Source organism: Macaca thibetana, chromosome 7 (genome assembly GCF_024542745.1).
Source record: "Macaca thibetana thibetana isolate TM-01 chromosome 7, ASM2454274v1, whole genome shotgun sequence".
Taxonomy (NCBI): domain Eukaryota; kingdom Metazoa; phylum Chordata; class Mammalia; order Primates; family Cercopithecidae; genus Macaca; species Macaca thibetana.
In genome coordinates, this window is record NC_065584.1 from 40,949,636 (window position 1) to 40,971,151 (window position 21,516).

Sequence of the window (21,516 nt, forward strand, 5' to 3'; positions counted from 1 at the left end):
CATCAGAGAAATGCAAATCAAAACCACAATGAGATACCGTCTCACACCAGGTAGTATGGCGATCATTAAAAAGTCAGGAAACAACAGGTGCTGGAGAGGATGTGGAGAAATAGGAACACTTTTACACTGTTGGTGGGATTGTAAACTAGTTCAACCATTATGGAAAACAGTATGGCGATTCCTCAAGGATCTAGAACTAGATGTACCATATGACCCAGCCATCCCGTTACTGGGGATATACCCAAAGGATTATAAATCATGCTGCTATAAAGACACATGCACACGTATGTTTATTGCGGCACTATTCACAATAGCGAAGACTTGGAATCAACCCAAATGTCCATCAGTGACAGACTGGATTAAGAAAATGTGGCACATATACACCATGGAACACTATGCAGCCATAAAAAAGGATGAGTTTGTGTCCTTTGTAGGGACATGGATGCAGCTGGAAACCATCATTCTCAGCAAACTATTGCAAGAACAGAAAACCAAACACCACATGTTCTCACTCATAGGGGGGATATGAACAATGACATCTCTTGGACACAGGAAGGGGAACATCACACATTGAGGCCTATTGTGGGGGGGGGTGGGGGGGGAGGGATAGCGTTAGGAGATATACCTAATGTAAATGACGAGTTAATGGGTGCAGCACACCAACATGGCACATGTATACATATGTAACAAAGCTGCACGTTGTGCACATGTACCCTAGAACTTAAATTAAAACAAAAAACAAAAAACAAAAAAAAACTACCATATAGAAATAACTACATGAGTTAACCCAGGCCAGGTTTACAGAATAGTACTTGGGTACAGTTCTCCCTGGGCATCCTTGAGGGACTGGTTTCAGAACACCTTCTCTCCCCATGCAGATGACAAAATACACTGATGCTCAAGTTCCTTATATAAAAAGACACAGTATTGGTGGGTGACCCACGAACATCCTCCGATATACTCTAAATCAGTGGTTCCCAAACTTTTTGGCACCAGGAACTGGTTTCATGGAAGACAATTTTTCCATAGATTGGAGGGCTTGGGGGATGGACTGTGATGATTCAAATGAATTACATTTATTGTGGACTTTATTTCTATTATTATTATATTGTAATATATAATGCAGTAATTATACATGTCATCACAATGTACCCTGAGCTTTTTTTTCCCTGCAACTAGACAGTCCCATCTGGGGGTGATGGGAGACAGTGGCAGATCACCAGACATTTGATTCTCATAAGGCGCACACAATGTAGGTCCCTCACATGTGCAGTTCACAATAGGGTTTGTGCTTCTATGAGAATCTAATGCTTCCACTGATCTCACAAAAGGTGGAGCTTAGGCGGTAATGGGAGTAGCTGTAAATACAGATGAAGTTTTGCTCACATGTCTGCCCCTCACATCCTCTGTGTGACCTGGTTCCTAAATGGCCATGGACCACTACTGTTCAATGGCCCAAGGGTTGGGGAACCCTGCTTTAAATCATCTCTAGATTACTTATGATACCTAATACAATATGAATGTTATATAAATAGTTGTTATATGGTATTTATTTGTATTACTTTTATTACCTTTTTCTAAATATTTTTGATCTGCAGTTGGTTGAATTCATAGATTTGGAGCCCACAGATGTGGAGGAACCCACAGATGTGGATGACTGACAATATACAGCATGCATGTAAATAAGTGTTAGGTATTATTATTTGCCTTTAGCCAAAATTGAAGATAGAAGACATTCTGATTTATGTTATCATATGATCTATGACTTAAAGACCAAAATAATTTTGGAAAATAAATGTAGCTGTTGTTTTAAAATATGGTCAAAATTGATTCCTAAAAGGCTTTGATTAGAAACTCCCCTCCCTAACCTGGTAAATACAGTCATCCTTACTGAGGTTAAATGGGTATCTTTGTACCTCACCATTCTTTTTTCTAGTATTTGGTAAATGTAGCCATCATACTTTTGAGAACAGTCTTTGCTTCCACTTTATTCAGGAAGAAAAGAGAATTAGAATCTATTGAGCATTTCTAATAGGCATTGTGTTAGGCATTTTTACATATATTGTTTCAGCACTATACCTGAGGTTCAGAAAAGTTAACTTGCTCCAGGCTATGAACAGTTAATAAACAGAAAACAGTCTGCTACTTAGAACAAGGTCATCCCAGAGCCCAGACTTTTTTTTTTTTTACTATGTGACACTTCTCTGCAAATCCATACTTTTCTTAGAATTAAGTTTTCATATATAAATGCTGTTGTAAAGACAAGATTCTTCTTCAGATTTTATACCATAGAAAGCAAATTATCACTAGAGATATTGACCGTAATATATTACCGATTTTAAAGAACTTTCACATAGGTTGGCTGCTGGAATAGAATCAGTTTGTACTATTATGCCTTACATGATTCTTAAATAGAAAGTACTTTACAAAGAAGCAAATTAGGAAAACTTTCAAGAGCTTTAACATTCTGACATGAACCATTGGTAATTAGTATATTAATTAGAAGCCTTTATTTAGAAATATGCTAAATCTTTTATTTGCAGTTTTATTTAGTAGTCATATTTTTAATGAACACTAGTAAAATTCCATTGTAATTCTTTCTTTCTTTCTTTTACCTTTCAAAAGGTTTTATTTTATGTGCAAATAATGAACAGATGTTGTACCATAAATTCTACTTTCCAAAAACAGGAGCTTTCTAAAAGAAAACCACATAATAACTTTTAAAAGGCACTGGGATTCCTCTGCTTCTAGATCATTGCTAGGGTAGAAAAATAAAGTTTGTTCTACCAGGAATCACAAGTTAGAACTGAGTATTCTCCCCAGCACTTTGGGAGGCCAAGACGGGCAGACCACGAGGTCAGGAGATCGAGACCATCCTGGCTAACATGGTGAAATCCAGTCTCTACTAAAAACACAACAAAATTAGCCAGGTGTGGTGGTGGGCGCCTGTAGTCCCAGCTACTCGGGAGGCTGAGGCAGGAGAATGGCATGAACCCAGGAGGCAGAGCTTGCAGTGAGCCGAGATCGCACCACTGCACTCCAAGCTGGGCAACACAGCAAGACTCCGTCTCAAAAAAAAAAAAAGAAAAAGAACTGAGTATTCTCCAAAGTGTAAATTCTAGAGTGTAGTGCCACTGCAGGCAAAGATTATTCAGTTCTCATCCCCAACATCCATAACTACCTATCAGAAAGGTTAAACAAGGTCAAAGTAGTCCAGCATAATTAAGCTTCATCAAACAATGTCATTATGCTCTTCTAAGATGCAAATAAACCAAAACAGGAACTACTAAAATCAAAATAATAATTGACACTGTCATACAAATTGTTAGTTCCCTGTTGTATCCCCTTCCATAACATTAATAAAGGGAATATTTTCCTGTATAATATTTTATTTTATACATCACTAGCCATGAATTTTTGCCATTAGTTATTATACAAATGCTGCCTAGTGCCATTATCTGAATGGCATAACCAATTTCCGTCCACAATTCACTTCTATAGTTATAAGTAGAATTTTCCTGATTTACATAAGTACGTTTATCAGTGAAAATTTAGCACTGAGATGCAATCTAACATCCGTGATATCTGATGTTTTGTAGATAGCTATATTTTAATTATTTTTCATTTAAGTGACCTATGTAAAAAAAAAACTAATAATTAACAGTTCCAAGTCTCCAAAGGGCATCTTTCAAATGTACATAAAAGAAATGGTTAGAGATTTTTAAGAAGCATCTTCCACATTCACATCCTCTTGTAACCGCTATACCATTTTCTCTTCCAACTGCTTCCCTTTGCCTGCAAGAGGGGCTTGGATAAGATGGATGTTTTGCTTGACTTCTTTGATATCCTGAACTTTCTGTTGCTCTTTATTTTTCTTCAATCTGTTCATTACAAATTTAGCTTGGCACTTCTGCTTGATCTCTTCAACTCCCTTCATTGCATCAATAGTTTTATTCCATAGCTCTCTCTATATTTGATAGGTTCATTTCTATGGTATTCAAATTCAAATGAATTATCCACTGTAAGCTCTTTACCAGCTGCTTTATGGAATGCTTTGGTTCACCTAACTTTGCAAGGATTGTGCTTCTTTTTAAAGTTTTTATGACATTTAGATTTACAAAATCTGAACATCTTGCAATCATTGTGGATGAACATCATGCTGTGGCCAGGGTAGATGGGCCCTGAAGAGAAACAACACTTTTCGATACGCATGTTGAACCCGCGTGGGCCTCCACCAACCCACTGTAATTATTTCATATAATATGGATACAATAAACATTCATTAAAAACTTATAGATTATATGACAATTTGACAGACCTTATATAAATTAACCTCTTACGATATACAAAGAGTGCACAACATAATTAAATGAGATTACAGAGTAATTTTTAAACTATACAAGAAACATTGTGGTTCTCTAAAGATTTATAAAGACTCTTGATAGGCTACTCAAATTTTATCTATTTATTAAAATAATACTTCTAAACACTTTCGTCCTTTCACTGAATATTCACAGAGAACTTATTATGTGCTAGGCAGTATATCATGTGCTAGATAGAAAGCAGTGAACAAATTGACAGATCGCTAGCAAGACTAATAAAGAAGAAAAGAGAGAAGAATCAAATAGATGCAATAAAAAATGATAAAGGGGATTATCACCACTGACCCCACAGAAATACAAACTACCATCAGAGAATACTATAAACACCTCTACGCAAATAAACTAGAAAATCTAGAAGAAATGGATAATTTCCTGGACATTTACACTCTTCCAAGACTAAACCAGGAAGAAGTTGAATCCCTGAATAGACCAATAGCAGGCTCGGAAATTGAGGCAATAATTAATAGCCTACCAACCAAAAAAAGTCCAGGACCAGAGGGATTCACAGCCGAATTCTACCAGAGGTACAAGGAGGAGCTGGTACCATTCCTTCTGAAACTATTCCAACCAATAGAAAAAGAGGGAATCCTCCCTAACTCATTTTATGAGGCCAACATCATCCTGATACCAAAGCCTGGCAGAGACACAACAAAAAAAGAGAACTTTACACCAATATTCCTGATGAACATCGATGCAAAAATCCTCAATAAAATACTGGCAAACCGGATTCAGCAGCACATCCACATCCACTAGATCAAAGCTTATCCACTATGATCAAGTGGGCTTCATCCCTGGGATGCAAGGCTGGTTCAACATTCGCAAATCAATAAACATAATCCAGCATATAAACAGAACCAAAGACAAGAACCACATGATTATCTCAATAGATGCAGAAAAGGCTTTTGACAAAATTCAACAGCCCTTCATGCTAAAAACGCTCAATAAATGCGGTATTGATGGAACGTACCTCAAAATAATAAGAGCTATTTATGACAAACCCACAGACAATATCATACTGAATGGGCAAAAACTGGAAGCATTCCCTTTGAAAACTGGCACAAGACAGGGATGCCCTCTCTCACCACTCCTATTCAACATAGTGTTGGAAGTTCTGGCTAGGGCAATCAGGTAAGAGAAAGAAATCAAGGGTATTCAGTTAGGAAAAGAAGAAGTCAAACTGTCCCTCTTTGCAGATGACATGATTGTATATTTAGAAAACCTCACTGTCTCAGCCCAAAATCTCCTTAAGCTGATAAGCAACTTCAGCAAAGTCTCACGATACAAAATCAATGTGCAAAAATCACAAGCATTCTTATACACCAGTAACAGACAAACAGAGAGCCAAATCATGAATGAACTTCCATTCACAATTGCTTCAAAGAGAATAAAATAACTAGGAATCCAACTGACAAGGGATGTAAAGGACCTCCTCAAGGAGAACTACAAACCACTGCTCAGTGAAATAAGAGGACACAAACAAATGGAAGAACATACCATGCTCATGGATAGGAAGACTCAATCTCGTGAAAATGGCCATACTGCCCTAGGTTATTTATAGATTCAATGCCATCCCCATCAAGCTACCAATGAGTTTCTTCACAGAATTGGAAAAAGCTGCTTTAAAGTTCATATGGAATCAAAAAAGAGCCCGCATTGCCAAGACAATCCTAAGTCAAAAGAACAAAGCTGGAGGCATCACGCTACCTGACTTCAAACTATACTACAAGGCTACAGTAACCAAAACAGCATGGTACTGGTACCAAAACAGAGATATAGACCAATGGAACAGAACAGAGTCCTCAGAAATAATACCACACATCTACAGCCATCTGATCTTTGACGAACCTGAGAGAAACAAGAAATGGGGAAAGGATTCCCTATTAATAAATGGTGCTGGGAAAATTGGCTAGTCATAAGTAGAAAGCTGAAACTGGATCCTTTCCTTACTCCTTATACGAAAATTAATTCAAGATGGATTAGAGACTTAAATGTTAGACCTAATACCATAAAAACCCTAGAAGAAAACCTAGGTAGTACCATTCAGGACATAGACATGGGCAAAGACTTCATGTCTAAAACACCAAAAGCAACGGCAGCAAAAAGCCAAAATTGACAAATGGGATCTCATTAAACTAAAGAGCTTCTGCACAGCAAAAGAAACACCATCAGAGTGAACAGGCAACCTACAGAGTGGGAGAAAATTTTCGCAATCTACTCATCTGACAAAGGGCTAATATCCAGAACCTACAAAGAACTCAAACAAATTTACAAGAAAAAAACAAACAACCCCATCAAAAAGTGGGCAAAGGATATGAACAGACATTTCTCAAAAGAAGACATTCATACAGCCAACAGACACATGAAAAAATGCTCATTATCGCTGGCCATCAGAGAAATGCAAATCAAAACCACAATGAGATACCGTCTCACACCAGGTAGTATGGCGATCATTAAAAAGTCAGGAAACAACAGGTGCTGGAGAGGATGTGGAGAAATAGGAACACTTTTACACTGTTGGTGGGATTGTAAACTAGTTCAACCATTATGGAAAACAGTATGGCGATTCCTCAAGGATCTAGAACTAGATGTACCATATGACCCAGCCATCCCGTTACTGGGGATATACCCAAAGGATTATAAATCATGCTGCTATAAAGACACATGCACACGTATGTTTACTGCGGCACTATTCACAATAGCGAAGACTTGGAATCAACCCAAATGTCCATCAGTGACAGACTGGATTAAGAAAATGTGGCACATATACACCATGGAATACTATGCAGCCATAAAAAAGGATGAGTTTGTGTCCTTTGTAGGGACATGGATGCAGCTGGAAACCATCATTCTTAGCAAACTATCACAAGAACAGAAAACCAAACACCGCATGTTCTCACTCATAGGTGGGAACTGAACAATGAGATCACTTGGACTCCGGAAGGGGAACATCACACACCGGGGCCTATCATGGGGAGGGGGCAGGGGGGAGGGGGGAGGGATTGCACTGGGAGTTATACCTGATGTAAATGACGAGTTGATGGGTGCTGACGAGTTGATGGGTGCAGCACACCAACATGGCACAAATATACATATGTAACAAACCTGCACATTATGCACATGTACCCTAGAACTTAAAGTATAATATAAAAACAAAAAGAAAGCAGTGAACAAAACAAATATAGTAATTGTATTTGTCGATATTACATTCTACCGGGGGAAATGGGTAGTAAACAAATAAGTTAGAAAATTTCAAATGTTGTAAGTGCTGTAAAGAAAACATTATAATGAGGATGATGTGATATAATGCATGAAAACTACTTTAGATTTGGTGGTGCTATTAAACCTCTGAGAAAGCAAAAATTTAAACATTATGTTAGTAATTGTATACATGTTAAATAATCTATTCTAAAATATGCAAACACTATAATTCAGAAGTTTCTCTAAATTTCAATGTTCAACATTTGATTTTAATTAGTGATATTACATATTTCACTTACGTATACAGTGCAGAGACCCTATAAAGCAGTCACACAACGGAAACTACAACAACCAGCTAACAACTTCACCATATGATCAAAGCAGCCTCATATATCAATATTAACCTTGAACATAAACAGTCTAAATGCTGCACTTAAAAGTAACAGAGTAGTAAGTTGGATAATAAAACCAGATTTATCCCTCTGTTATCTTCAAGAGACCCATTTCATGCTACACCAACAGGCTTAAAGTAAAGAGCTGGAGAAACACTACGCAAACGGAAAACAAAAAAGAGTAGGGGTTGCTATTCTTACCTCAGATAAAAAAGACTTTAAACCAACAACAGTAAGTATTTTTAACTTATGGTAATATTGTTATTTGCATCAGTGCAATAACAGTCCATTTTCTTTTGCAACAGGACACAACTGGAGAAACTGGTTGTTTTACCAAGGTTTTGAGTAGAAGGTTATGCTTTCCTTTATGGAATCAAGCTTGACTTGCAGAGCCAGTTAAAGCCCCTTGGGAAAACTGACCTCATACCTTGTCTACACAGTCCCTGTACAGGGTTCCTAACCTATGGTGAGTAAAGAATGTCACTTTCTAATAGACTCAGGAACCCCAAGTTATTCTGGGATCTCGAGAGTGGAATTTACCCAACTCATAGGCATTTGAGGGTAGAAACCCATGGCTGGGCTCGGCTTTAAGAAAGTCTTATATGAGATTCCTTGAGGAACAGAGTTCCATCAAACTCTATTTAAAAAGCCTATGTGAAAAATAATTATTCTTGCTGTACTTTATGCAAATATTGAAGCCAAGTATAAGATTAAAGTTCATTTTGCAAACAACTCAGTCCTATCATGATTTGTTTTTGACAAAAATGAGGACTGCAGAGAGAAAATTTGTTTCAAAACTTATCATACACTTGCCATTAAATTCTAATCTCATTATTTGTTTTTAAGTTTTTGCCTACATTTTAGACTAACCCTGTGAACCAACCAGTGGTCTCTGGCTGCAGCTCAGAAGAAACAGGGATGGGTAAAGTAAAAATCTGGATCAATACTCTAGTTTTGGGCAATTATCCTGCAAATCCTGCCACGTGATAGAAATAAACGCGGTGCCCATAACCTGGAGGTTTCTTTGGGAAAATAAGACCAAGGGAGCTAACTAAAGCCAAGCCCCATGCACCCAGACCTTACCAGGTACAACTATAGCCACCAGTTATCCTGGCATGGTGGCAGCCTCAGGATTTCTAAGCTGTCCTTAACCCCCTTTTTCATTTTGATACATGTCTTCTAATAACCTTCAGGTTTCTCTCTTCTCGCCTTTAGGCCATCAAACTCAAAATGGTCATGCAACTGGAGCTTCAAACAATGGCTCCCTTTTACTAGGGATCCTCAGACAAGACTTTGAGGGAGATTTGACTGCTATTTTCCCAAAGCAGTGCCCTCTGTCAGCAGAAAGCAGTTAAGATCATTTTCATTCCTATTCTAATGACAGTTAGATGTACCTTTTCAGAGGGAGAAAATGAGAGTGATAGGAGGCAGCCAAATGTCTAGGCAGATAGTGGTTGGGTTCCCTGTGAAATCTTACCTTCAAGCCAAAGATAGTTTAAAGCCTGAAAGCCAAGCTACAAGTTAAATCTTTGGACTTGATTGATAACTTGTCTTCCTGTTTGGCAGCCTTTCCTCTGATTGATCCCCACCTTCACCTATTTAACATGTACCTACCCTTTCCTAATTGGTTTTCTACACTGTCGTGCCCACCTTTGAGTAGTGTCTTCACTTTAACTTTTTTTGCATAATCACAAACCAATCAGCACATACTTCCCACTCTAAGTTCATAAAAGGCCCAGGACCCAGCCAAATGGGGAATTTTCCCACCTTTGGATGGGGAAAACACCCCTCCCCACTACATCCCCTGTTGGCTAAGAATTTTTCCTTTCACTTAATAAATTCTACTCCACTCACTGTCCAGTGTCCACATGCCTGCCTAATTCTTCCTGGTTGTGAGAAAAGAACTCAGACCTAGCTGCGTTAAGGAGCAGAAAGACCACAACACATTCACATGGTAAAAATAACTACAATGTTAAGGAAGGGCATATAGTAAAAAGTTTTCCTCCCTACCCTGCCATACCAGATTTTTATGTATCCCTCTATGCATATGAAAGCAATTGCAGCCAGGCATGGTGGCTCATGCCTGTAATCCCAACACTCTGGGAGGCCAAGGTGGGCAGATTACCTGAGGCCAGGAGTTTGAGACCAGCCTGGCCAACATGGTGAAACCCTGTCTCTACTAAAAATACAAAAATTAGCTGGGCATGGTGGTATGTGCCTGTTATCCCAGCTACTCGGGAGGCTGAGGCAGGAGAATCGCTTGAACCTGGGAGGTGGAGGCTGTACTGAGGTAAGATCACACCGCAGCACTCCAGCCTGGGTAACAGAGTAAGAACTGGTCTCAATCAATCAATCAATCAATCAATGCAATTGCACTTATATCTCCCATTTATATTTGTGTATGTATGTGTGTGTGTGCATGTATGTATATATATATCCCTTTTTAATGCAAGTATACACACTATTGTGCATATTTTTCTGACAGCAATTAAGGTTTACATATACTTTTGAAAAAGATGCTCTTATGTAATAAATACTTCTAGTTCTTGGAGATTTTATCAATTTTAGTCCAAATAAAATACACCAATGAGTTTTAATTTTTTCATAACTCCATGGCTTTCCTGGATTCCCCACCTCCACCTCATACATACCCACTCTCAAATAAAATATCTTGCTCTACACAATTTCCTTCTCCTTTCACTCCCCTATTACTGCTAACTGCATTGGTTTTAATGAAATAATAGAAAATTTAATGAGCTGAACTCAAGTATCTGTGGGATATGTAAGAACTAATTTAGGTAATACAAACACCACTATGTGCTACTTCATTAATTGTCGGGGATTTCTATTTCTGTCTAACAGAATTCGTTTAGAAGTATGCCTATTCTGTTTAACATGATTCAGACTTAAATAAACATCATAACCTAGATTATACTTCATTCTCATTTTCAAAGGTGACTACTATTCTCAGCACATGTAAAATAACCAAAAGTATTCATTTATTTATTTGAGGATCTTATGACAATTATATATACCTTAATTTTGTAACCATCTCTTTATTAATGAAGAACTAGGTATATGGTACAAAGTTAATGTTGCCATCCAAAAGACAGCAAAAACAAATGATTCAAGTCCAGGACTGATCACTTAAAAACTTCTGTGCTCTTGGAGCAAATCATTTCTTTAATCTAAACTCCATATTGCTTGCCTATAAAATGGAAATACAGTTGACTCTCCATATCCATGGAGGATTGGTTCCAGGACCCCTGTGGATACAAAATGCAGAGTATGCTTGAAGTTCTGTTGGCCCTCCGCATCTGTGGATTCCACATCTGTGGATGCAAAGCACAGTTGCACCCCTGCCTACACAACCACGAGTTTAGATAAGAAACCTGTGGATATGGAGGAACGACGGTAATATCATCATACGCCTCACAGGATTACTGTGAGCAACAAACATTAAAAAAATATGTTAGGGCACTTTGTAAAGTTGAAAAAAAGCATTAAATAAATAAATGATAGCTGTTAAATATTGACTGTACACCTGCAATGAATATTCATATTTATTATATGTATATTAAATCAGCAAGTACTCCATAAGTACTTTTAAAGTTAATTTGTAGGGCAAAACATTCAAATTCATGAATATATTCAACAAATACTTTTTTGAGCAACTTCTACCATGTGCCACACAATATCCTGGGGTTAGAGGTAAAGGAGAGAAAAAGACAATCTTTGTGTTTATACAACTTATAATAAAGAAAGGAAGACATTAAGCAGATAAATGCACAAATATTAATTAATTACAAATGTGATAAGCTGGCAGGGAGAAACTGTTGAAAGTCAGGAAAAGTGGATTATCCCATACTTCTCTTGCTCATTCATGAACCCAAATGTTTATTTGGTACCATGCTAGAAACCTCCCTTATTAACTATTATTTTCTTTTTGTCCACTTTAGAGACTAACAGCACAATGCATTTAAATTAGTACCTTTCCAATTCTGACTCTTGCTTGAAATATATGAAAGAAAAGTATTCTGATTTGGGAAGGGAAGTATTTTATCTCATAATATTGGTTGATGATGTTCATGGGTTACAGGAATTTTTAAGAAATTTTAAAATTATTTAAAAATATGTGACTAAATAATTCTAGCTACACACTGATGTAAGATTTTACAGAACCATAAATCATAAAGAAAGGTACCTGAAAAAAATCACCAGAAAATAATGGTAGTTAAATACCTCTATAAAGTCCACAACTCAAAGTGCCAAAGAACATATGGAAATGTTGCCAATAAAAGCAGTACACTTTAAATGACTTCTGAGGAACTGTCTATTATTTATGAGTTACTTGCTCATTTTTATAAGGCTTAAAGCACTGAGACAAACTTGAAAAATTTCCCAGAGCCAGATTTGTAACATAAATTTAGAATAATAGCAAGCTTCATTTAAAACCCATGTTATGCAGTTATGCTCTAATAGATTAATATGAAGCAAACATAGTAAAGTCAAGCTAATAAATACATTTAATTCCTACTAGAAAACACCATTGAATGTTTAAAAATATTTGGCTTGCATGAACTTTACCTGACATCTCTATATAACCGATACTCTCTATACCTTTATAAATCCAAGTTCTTAGACAGTAAAGTCACCAGCCAATAGCATTGTCTTGCACAAAATCAGAGACAAAGATTTATTAGAAATTTAATTTCTAAGAAAGTAGGAAGACTACAAAATTAACAATCATATATTTTTATTTAAGTTCTGCTGATGTTTTATTTGAGTGCAGGATTTCATCACACAGCATTGTAAGATAAAATACTGTCTAAATAAGACCAAATAGTTCCATGTTAGCCTATTTTACAGGTTTCCACAAAAGTGCAGGAAAAGCAAATATAAAACACGAACTTAGGCTATATAATTGATTCTTAGTAAAGTTCACATTCCATAGCACTTGAGATATAATGACAACTTCTCTGAAGTCTACAAACATCAAAGGCTATTTTAATTTTTTTAATGGAGAAAAAAATTAGTGTAATTTCTGTATAGGCACAAAAGTACAAAGTGAGCTTGGTATAACAAGATTACTATAGAAATAAAATTTATTTAATAATTTTACAGAATAGTAGAAAATAGGTAGATCTTATTTCTATTATTGCATTATTTATATTACTCTAGAAAACCTTAATAAGATTTAAGATTGTGTTTTAAAAGGCCTATCTTACACATTTCTTCACCTGTTGCATAACTTACATATATGATTCACTATAGAGAAAAGTCCATTTCACAGTTTTATCATTATCAGATTATCTGATTATTATCTTTTATATATACCTATTATCATTCTATATTATGATACTAAAGTCCCTAATAGTATAAATTGAATATTCAGTATAATTAAATTACTATCAGTGTTCCCTCCTAAATTTCTGGTGGGAGTGTAAAATGGTACAGTCACTTTGGAAAACTTTAAGTTTCTCAGAATCCTGAAGACAGAGTTACCATATGACCCAGAAATTCTACTACTACTAAGTACTTATCTAAGAGAAATAAAAACATAATATTTGTACAAACACTTGTAAATGAATGTTCATACCATTATTGATAATGGACGAAAGTAGAGAACTCAAATATCCATTAACTGATGAATAAATAAACAAAATGTGATAAAATCAAATAATGGATTACTATCCCGAAATAAAAAAGAAAGAACTACTAAAACATTCTTCAATATAGAAGCACTTTAAAAAATGCTCAGTGAAAAAAACTAAACACAAAAATCTCTATATGTTGTATAATTCTATTGCTATGAAAAGTCTAGAATAGGCAAATCTATAGTGATAGGAGGTAGATTTGTGGTTACACAGTCTTAAGCTGGAGGTGGGAGAGGAAAAAAAGTAACTGGTGAGGGGCACAAAGATTTCTTTTGGGATGATGGAAATGTTTGAAATTACATTGTGATGACAGTGGCAAAAATAAGTATCCTAAAAATCACTGAATTGTGCATTTAAAATAAGTAAATTGTATGGTATATAAGGTATATCTCAATAAAGCTATTTTTATAAATTATATTAGTTTTACTTTTCCCTTTCCAGTTGTGTGATTGCTTCATTAAGGCAGTCTAATAAATAAAACCAATAATGCAAGCAGTTTTCCTGTTGGATCAGTAGATTATCTTTTGTTTTTACATCAACTGATGTGTGAAAAGATAATAGAATATAACTTCTTTAAAAACTTTTTTTTTGGCAGAATAGAAACTTTGTATCAGTTAGCTATGACTGCCACCCTAAAACTCAGAGGCTTAAAACAATCATAACTTATTATTTTTCCTAAATCTGTGCACTGCTTAAAAAATAGCTGCTCCAGGCTGGGCTCAACTGGGTTCATTCATGAGTACATGGCTAACTGAAGAATTATCTGACCCCAGACCAGATAACTGAAGAATTATCTGATCTGGGGGTAGCTCTCCCCCATGTATCTCTCATCCTTCTCCTGAGACCAAAAAACTGTCACACATATTCTTATTGCATGGTAGATGTACAAGAGAGTAAGTATATACTCAGGGGCTCTATCCATTGGTAATAACAAGTTAAGTGGTTAAATACAAATTCGTAAGGCAAGGAAGTCCACTCCACTCCCAACAGGAGGTTCCTAAAAAATTATATGGCAAAGGGCTTTGATGGACGTGTTTGAAAATCGGGACCAATAATAGAATCTACCATTAATTTTCATTATTTAAACACGTTTGTATATATTTTCTGTGGGTGTATCAGGATTCAATGTTACTAATTATATCTCACAATTATTTATTTAATTAATCTCTCTCTCTCTTTTTTTTAACTACTGCTACTCTTCACTTTAGGGATTCCTGACTTAGATTAACATGTTGGTCACCTGTCTCCAGTCCCAGCTCTTTCTTGTCCATTATAGTCTTGTGGTTTAAGAAATACATTTTTTGTTGTGCTTCGCTTTATTGTGCTTTTCACAACCTGAAGGTTTCTGGCAACCCCATGTCAAGGAAGTCTGCTGGGGCCATTTTTCCAAGTGCATGTGCTCACTTCACGTCTGTGTCACGTTTTAGTAATTCTCGCAGTATTTAAAACTTTTTCATTAATAGTATGTCTGTTATGGTAAACTGTAATAATTAATCTTTGATATTACTCTTATAATTGTTTGGGGTCAACATGAATTGAGCCCATATAAGACAGGGAACTTAATCAGTAAATGTTATGTGTGTTCTGACTGCTCCACCAGCTGGCCATTTTCCTGTCTCTCTCCCTCTACTTGGGCCTTCTTATTCCTTGAGACACAACAACATCAACGTTAGGCTAATTAATAACCCTATAGTGATCTCTAAATATTCAAGTGAAAGGAAGAGTCACATATCTCTAACTTTAAATCAAAAGCTAGAAATGAATAAGCTAGAGAAGAAAGTATGTCAAAAGTTGAGATAACCAGCCCTTATGGCAAAAAGCCAAGTAGTGCATACAAAGGGAAAGTTTTCGAAAAAAATTCAAAGTGCCACTCCAGTGAATACACACATGATAAGAAAGAGAAAGCCTTATTGCTGATACAGAGAAAGTCTGAGTGGTCTAGATAGAAGATTAAACCAGCCACAACATTTCCTTAAGCCAAAGCCTAATCCAAGGCCCTAATTCTCTTCAATTCTGTGAAGGCTGAGAGAGGTGAGGAAACTGCAGAAGACAAGTTGGAAGCTAGCAGAAGTTGCTTCATGAGGTTTAAGAAGCTATATCTGTAACAAAAACATACAAGGTAAAGCAGCAAGTGCTAGTATAGAAGCTGCATTAAGCTATCCAGAAGATCTAACTAACATCATTGATGCAGGTAGTTATTCCAAATAACATAGTTTCAATGTAGATAAAACAACCATAATAAATACTGGAAGAAGATGCCATCTAGGACTTTCATGTCTAGAGAGGAAAAGTCAATGCCTGGCTTCAAAGCTTCACAGGACAGGTTGACTCTCTTGGTAGGGACTAGTGGAGCTAGTGATTTTAAGTTGAAGCCAATGCTCACTGACCATTCTGAAAATACTAGGGTCTTCAAGAATTATGCTAAATCTATCCTGCAGGGCTCTACAAATGGAGAGTTTCTGCACAGCAAAAGAAACTATCAACAGAGTAAACAGACAACCTACAGAATTGGAGAAAGTTTTTGCAAACTATGTATCTGACAAAAGTGTAGTATCCAGCATCTAGAAGGAACTTAAACACATTTACAAGAAAAATCCAAACAAACCCATTAGTAAGTGGGCAAACTAAATGAACAAACACTTCTCAAAAGAAGACATACATGCGGCCAATAAGCATATAAACAAAAGCTCAACATCACTGATCATTAGAGAAATGCAAATAAAAACCACAATGAAATATCATCTCACAGCCATCAGAATGGCTATTAAAAAGTCCAAAAATAACAGATGCTGGTGAGGTTGCAGAGAAAACAGAATGCTTATAGACTGTCGGTGGGAGTATAATTAGTTCTCCCATTGTGAAAGACAGTGTGGTGATTCCACAAAGATGTAAACACAGAAATACCATTCAACCCAGCAATCCCATTATTGGGTATATACCCAAAGTAATATAAATCATTCTATTCTAAAGGCACATGAATGTGTAGGTTCACTGCAGCACTATTCACAAAAGCAATGTTTCCTTTAGGAGGCTTTAGAAGATCATGACCAAAATGTAAGTGCTAAAATTTTTTCAGTATCATTTACTATTTTTCTGCTACTTTTTAAAATTCTGTGACTTCTAAAAAAATAAGAATACTATAAATACAGACTTGACATTGATATGAAAATAACACATAATTAATTCTGATCCAAGCCCAACAAAATTAGAAAATCAGCCAAATGATATCCCAGCAGTACAAAAACTTTATTTTTAGGTCAATTGTCCCAACTTACCTCGTTTGCTGGAATCCAAACCAAAGCAACCTAGTACAATTAGGAGTAATAGTAATATGAGGCAATAAGTCAGAAGTAGCAAAGTAATGAAGTCCTAGAATCGGTTTAATCAAACCTTAATTTCATTTGTTTTTGGATTCAAGCATCACATTTTTGGCATTGATAAAATATAAGAGGGCCAGTGATATATAGAATTTTACAAAACATTGGTAAGCTTTAATTTACCTTTTACCTGCTACCAAAAAATTAAAGAAGTACATGTTGACATTATTATGCATCAACTTTACCTGTGCTTAAAAAGGGTAGGGGGCACCAAGGTCATCCTCCTCCCTCACCTCCACTAAGTTAATGTATTTATATATTTTTCTCTCTACATCTTTTTGGAGCCTTAAGACCATGGCTGCTACTGGTGTCCTAGTCCTTTCCTTATTTCCTGACTTAGAAAACAGAGCACTACAATTATAAGTCTGATTTTAGTATCAGAGTAGTAATATGTCCTTGCAGAGCCAAAATTGGAATCCCAGCCAAGGAACGTCTTCTGAAAGAACTTGGAATCTTAAAAGAGATGATGTGCAAATAAATGAATCTAAACACAGACCTGACACCCTTCACAAAAATTAATTCAAAATGAATCAGATCTAAATGTAAAACACAAAAATATAAAACTCCTAGAGGATAATAGAAGAATATTTAGATGACCTTGGGTTGGTAATAACTTTTTACATATGACAGCAAAGGCAACATCCTTGGAAGAAACAACAGGTTGGATTTCATTAAAATTAAGAACTCTGTTGACAGCATAACTGGGTGACTATAGTAAACAATAATTTATTGCACATATAAAAATAACTAAGAGTATAAATGGATTGTTTGTAACACAAAGAAAGGATAAATGCATGAGGTGATGGATACTCCATTTACCCTGATGTGATAATTATGCATTGTATGCCTATATGAAAATATTTCATGAATCCTACAAATACACAGACCTACTATATGCCCACAAAAATTAAAAATTGAAACAACCCCTGCTTTGTAAAGGGCACTGCTAAGGGAATGAAGAGACAAGCCACAGACTGGAAGAAAATATTTTCAAAAGGCAAATCTGATAAAGAATTGTTATACAAAATATACAAAGAGATTTTAAAACTCAACAATAAGAAAATGAACAACCCTATTGAAAAATGAGCCAAGGACCTTAACAAACACATCACCAAAGAAGATAAAATAATAATATGAAAAGATACTCCACATCATATATCAGTAAAATGCAAATTAATAAAACAAGGAGATATGACTATAAGTCTATTAGAATGTTCAATATTCAGAACACTGATCATACCAAAGGCTGGCAAGGATGTGAAGCAATAGGAAGTCTCATTTATTGCTGGTGAGAATGCAAAATGGTATAGCTACTTTGGAAGACAATCTGGTGGTTTCTTACAAAACTAAACATACTGTACCACATGATGCAGCAATCACAATTCATGGTATTTACTCAAAGGAATTGAAAACTATGTCCACACAAAAGCCTGTATGTGGATATTTATACAGGTTTTATTCATAATGGCCAAAACTTGTAAACAACCAAGATGTCCTTCAGTAGGTGAGTGGATAATAACTCATTTATTTTTGCTAACTGGTAAAAAGAAATAAGCTATCAAACCATGAAAAGACATGAAGGAAACTTAAACACATTACTAAGTAAAAAAAGCCTATCTGAAAAGGATAAACACTATAAGAATCCAACTCTATGACATTTTGGAAAAGGTAGAACTATAGAGACATTAAAAATATCAGTGATTGCTGATGGTTTCTGGGAAGAAAGGGATGAATAGGTAGAACACAGAGGATTTTTAGGGCAGTGGAACTAGTCTACATTACACTACAGTTTGAGTACTCTGAAGCTGAAAATCTGAAATCTGAAATGCTCCAAATATTGAAAAACTTTAAGCACCAACATGACACTACAAGGGGAAAATTCTACACTGAACATCTTTGCTTTCTTATAGTTCATTTTAGGCAAACTTTGCTTCATGCATAAAATTATTTAAAATATTGGATAAAATTACCTTGAGGCCATGTGTAGATGAAGCATAAATAAATTTAATGCTTAGATTTGGGTTCCATCTCTAATATCTCTCACTACATATATACACATATTCCAAAATCCAAAATCAGAAACAATTTGCTCTCACACATTTTGGATAAGGGATATTCAACCTGTATAATGGTGTCATAATACATTTGTCTACACTGATGGAATATAAAACACCAAACATGAATCCTACTATAAAGTATGGACCGGGTGATAATGATACATCAATGTAGGTTCAATGGCAACAAATATACCACTCTGGTAAGAAATGTTCATAATGGGGGAGGCTATGCATGTAAGGGCACGGGGGTACATGGGAAAATCTCTGAGCTGTCTGCTCAATTTTGCTATGAACCTAAAACTACCAAAAAATAAAGTCTATTTAAAAAGTCTATAAATGTTGTGAATTCCAACAAACATCAATTAAAGGTATGTTATTACAATTCCATATACCATAGAAAGCCTGTGATAGCTTTTGCAATTTAAATTTAAAAATAAGTTTATTATATTAAGTACTATAGTAAAAGTATTTTTTTTTTTTTGCATTATCAAGTAATGGGGGAATTAACCTATGGTTTGCTTGACTTTAAAATTATTTGTTGCATAATTAGTGTAAACTATTGTTAAATCAGTATTTCTCAAAGATGATAGCTTGAACAGTGATATTAAGTAATTAATATTATTGGCTAAATGAATGTCAAAATAAGCTTTAGGATGTACCACATTCCATTATTTCAACTCCTAATGGTACATGATCCTACTGATTGATACATCATCACAATTTATTAATACAGAAATAGGAGTAGATGTGGATATCTTTTTATTTGATGTTAACATTATAGTTCACTACCTAAGTAAATAATTTGGCATTTAAAATCTTAAGGGAGGGGGGAGATCAAGATGGCTCAATAGGAACACCTCCAGCCTCCAGTTCCCAGCATGAGCGACACAGAATGGGTGATTTCAGCATTTCCAACTGAGGTACCGGGTTCATCTCACTGGGGCATGTTGGACAGTGGGGGCAGGACAGGGGGTGCAGCCCAACAAGCCAGGTCCCAAGCAGGGCAAGGCATCACCTCACCCTGGAAGCAAAAGAGGGAAGGGAATTCCTTTTCCTAGCCAAGGGAAACCGTGACACACAACACCTGGAAAATCAGGTCACTCACACACATCCTAATACTGTGCTTTACCAAGGGTCTTAGCAAACAGCAAACCAGGAGATTATATCCCGCACCTGGCTCGCAGGGTCACATACTCACGGAGCCTCCCTTATTGCTAGCACAGCAGTCTGAGATCAAACTGCAAGGTGGCAGGGAGGCTAGGGGAAGGGCGGCCGCTATTGCTGAGGCTTAAGTAGGTAAACAAAGCCACCTGGAAGCTCGAACTGGGTGGAGTCCACCGCAGCTCAAGGAGGCCTGCCTGCCTCTGTGGTCTCCACCTCTGGGGACAGGGCACAGCTAAATAAAAAGCAGCAGAAACCTCTGTAGATGTAAATGTCCCAGTTTAACAGCTTTGAAGAGAGTAGTGATTCTCCCAGCACAGAGGCTGAGATCTGAAAACAGACAGAATGCCTGCTCAAGTGGGTCCCTGATCCCCGAGTAGCCTAACGGGGAGACATCCCCCACTAGGTGCAGACTGACACCTCACACCTCAAACGATCAGGTACACTTCTGAGACGAAGCTTCCAGAGCAACAATCAGACAGCAATGCTTGCTGTTCAGCAATATTCTCTCTTCTGCAGCCTCCACTGCTGATACCCAGGCAAACAGGGTCTGGAGTGGACCTCAACAAACTCCAACAGACCTGCAGCTGAGGGTCCTGACTGTTACAAGGAAAACTAACAAACAGAAAGGACATTCACACCAAAACCCCATCAGTATGTCACCATCATCAAAGACCAAAGGTACATAAAACCACGAAGATGGGGAAAAGGCAGTGCAGAAAAGCTCGATATTCAAAAAATCAGAGTGCATCTCCCCCTCTAAAGGAACGCAGCTCCTCGCCAGTAACAGAACAAAGCTGGACAGAGAATGACTTTGACAAATGAGAGAAGAAGGCTTCAGTCGATCAAACTTCTCAGAGCTAAAGGAGGAATTATGAACCCAGCGCAAAGAAACTAAAAACCTTGAAAAAAGATTTGACGAATGTTTAACTAGAATAATCAATGCAGAGAAGTCCACCTGATAGAGATGAAAACCATGACATGAGAACTACGTGACAAATGCACAAGCTTCAGTAACCGACTCGATCAACTGGAAGAAAGACTATCAGTGATTGAAGATCGAATGAATGAAATGAAGAGAGAAGAGAGAGTAAAAAGAAATGAACAAAGCCTCCAGAAACATAGGATTATGTGAAAAGACCAAATCTACATCTGACTGGTGTACCTGAAAGTGACGGGGAGAATGGAACCAACTTGGAAACCACTCTGCAGGATATTATCCAGGATAACTTCCCCAACATAGCAAGGCAGACCAACATTCAAATTCAGGAAACACAGAGAACGCCACAAAG

At 36.5% G+C, this 21,516-nt stretch overlaps 1 protein-coding gene and 1 pseudogene across 20 annotated transcripts in view; both read right to left on the reverse strand.

Moving 5' to 3' along the window:
- The window catches only part of GPHN (gephyrin), a 736,147-nt gene that overhangs the window by 443,401 nt on the left and 271,230 nt on the right, over positions 1 to 21,516 (reverse strand). The gene's annotated exons all lie outside the window — the stretch shown is intronic.
- Positions 1,089 to 5,002, reverse strand: LOC126958667 (probable ribosome biogenesis protein RLP24; annotated as a pseudogene).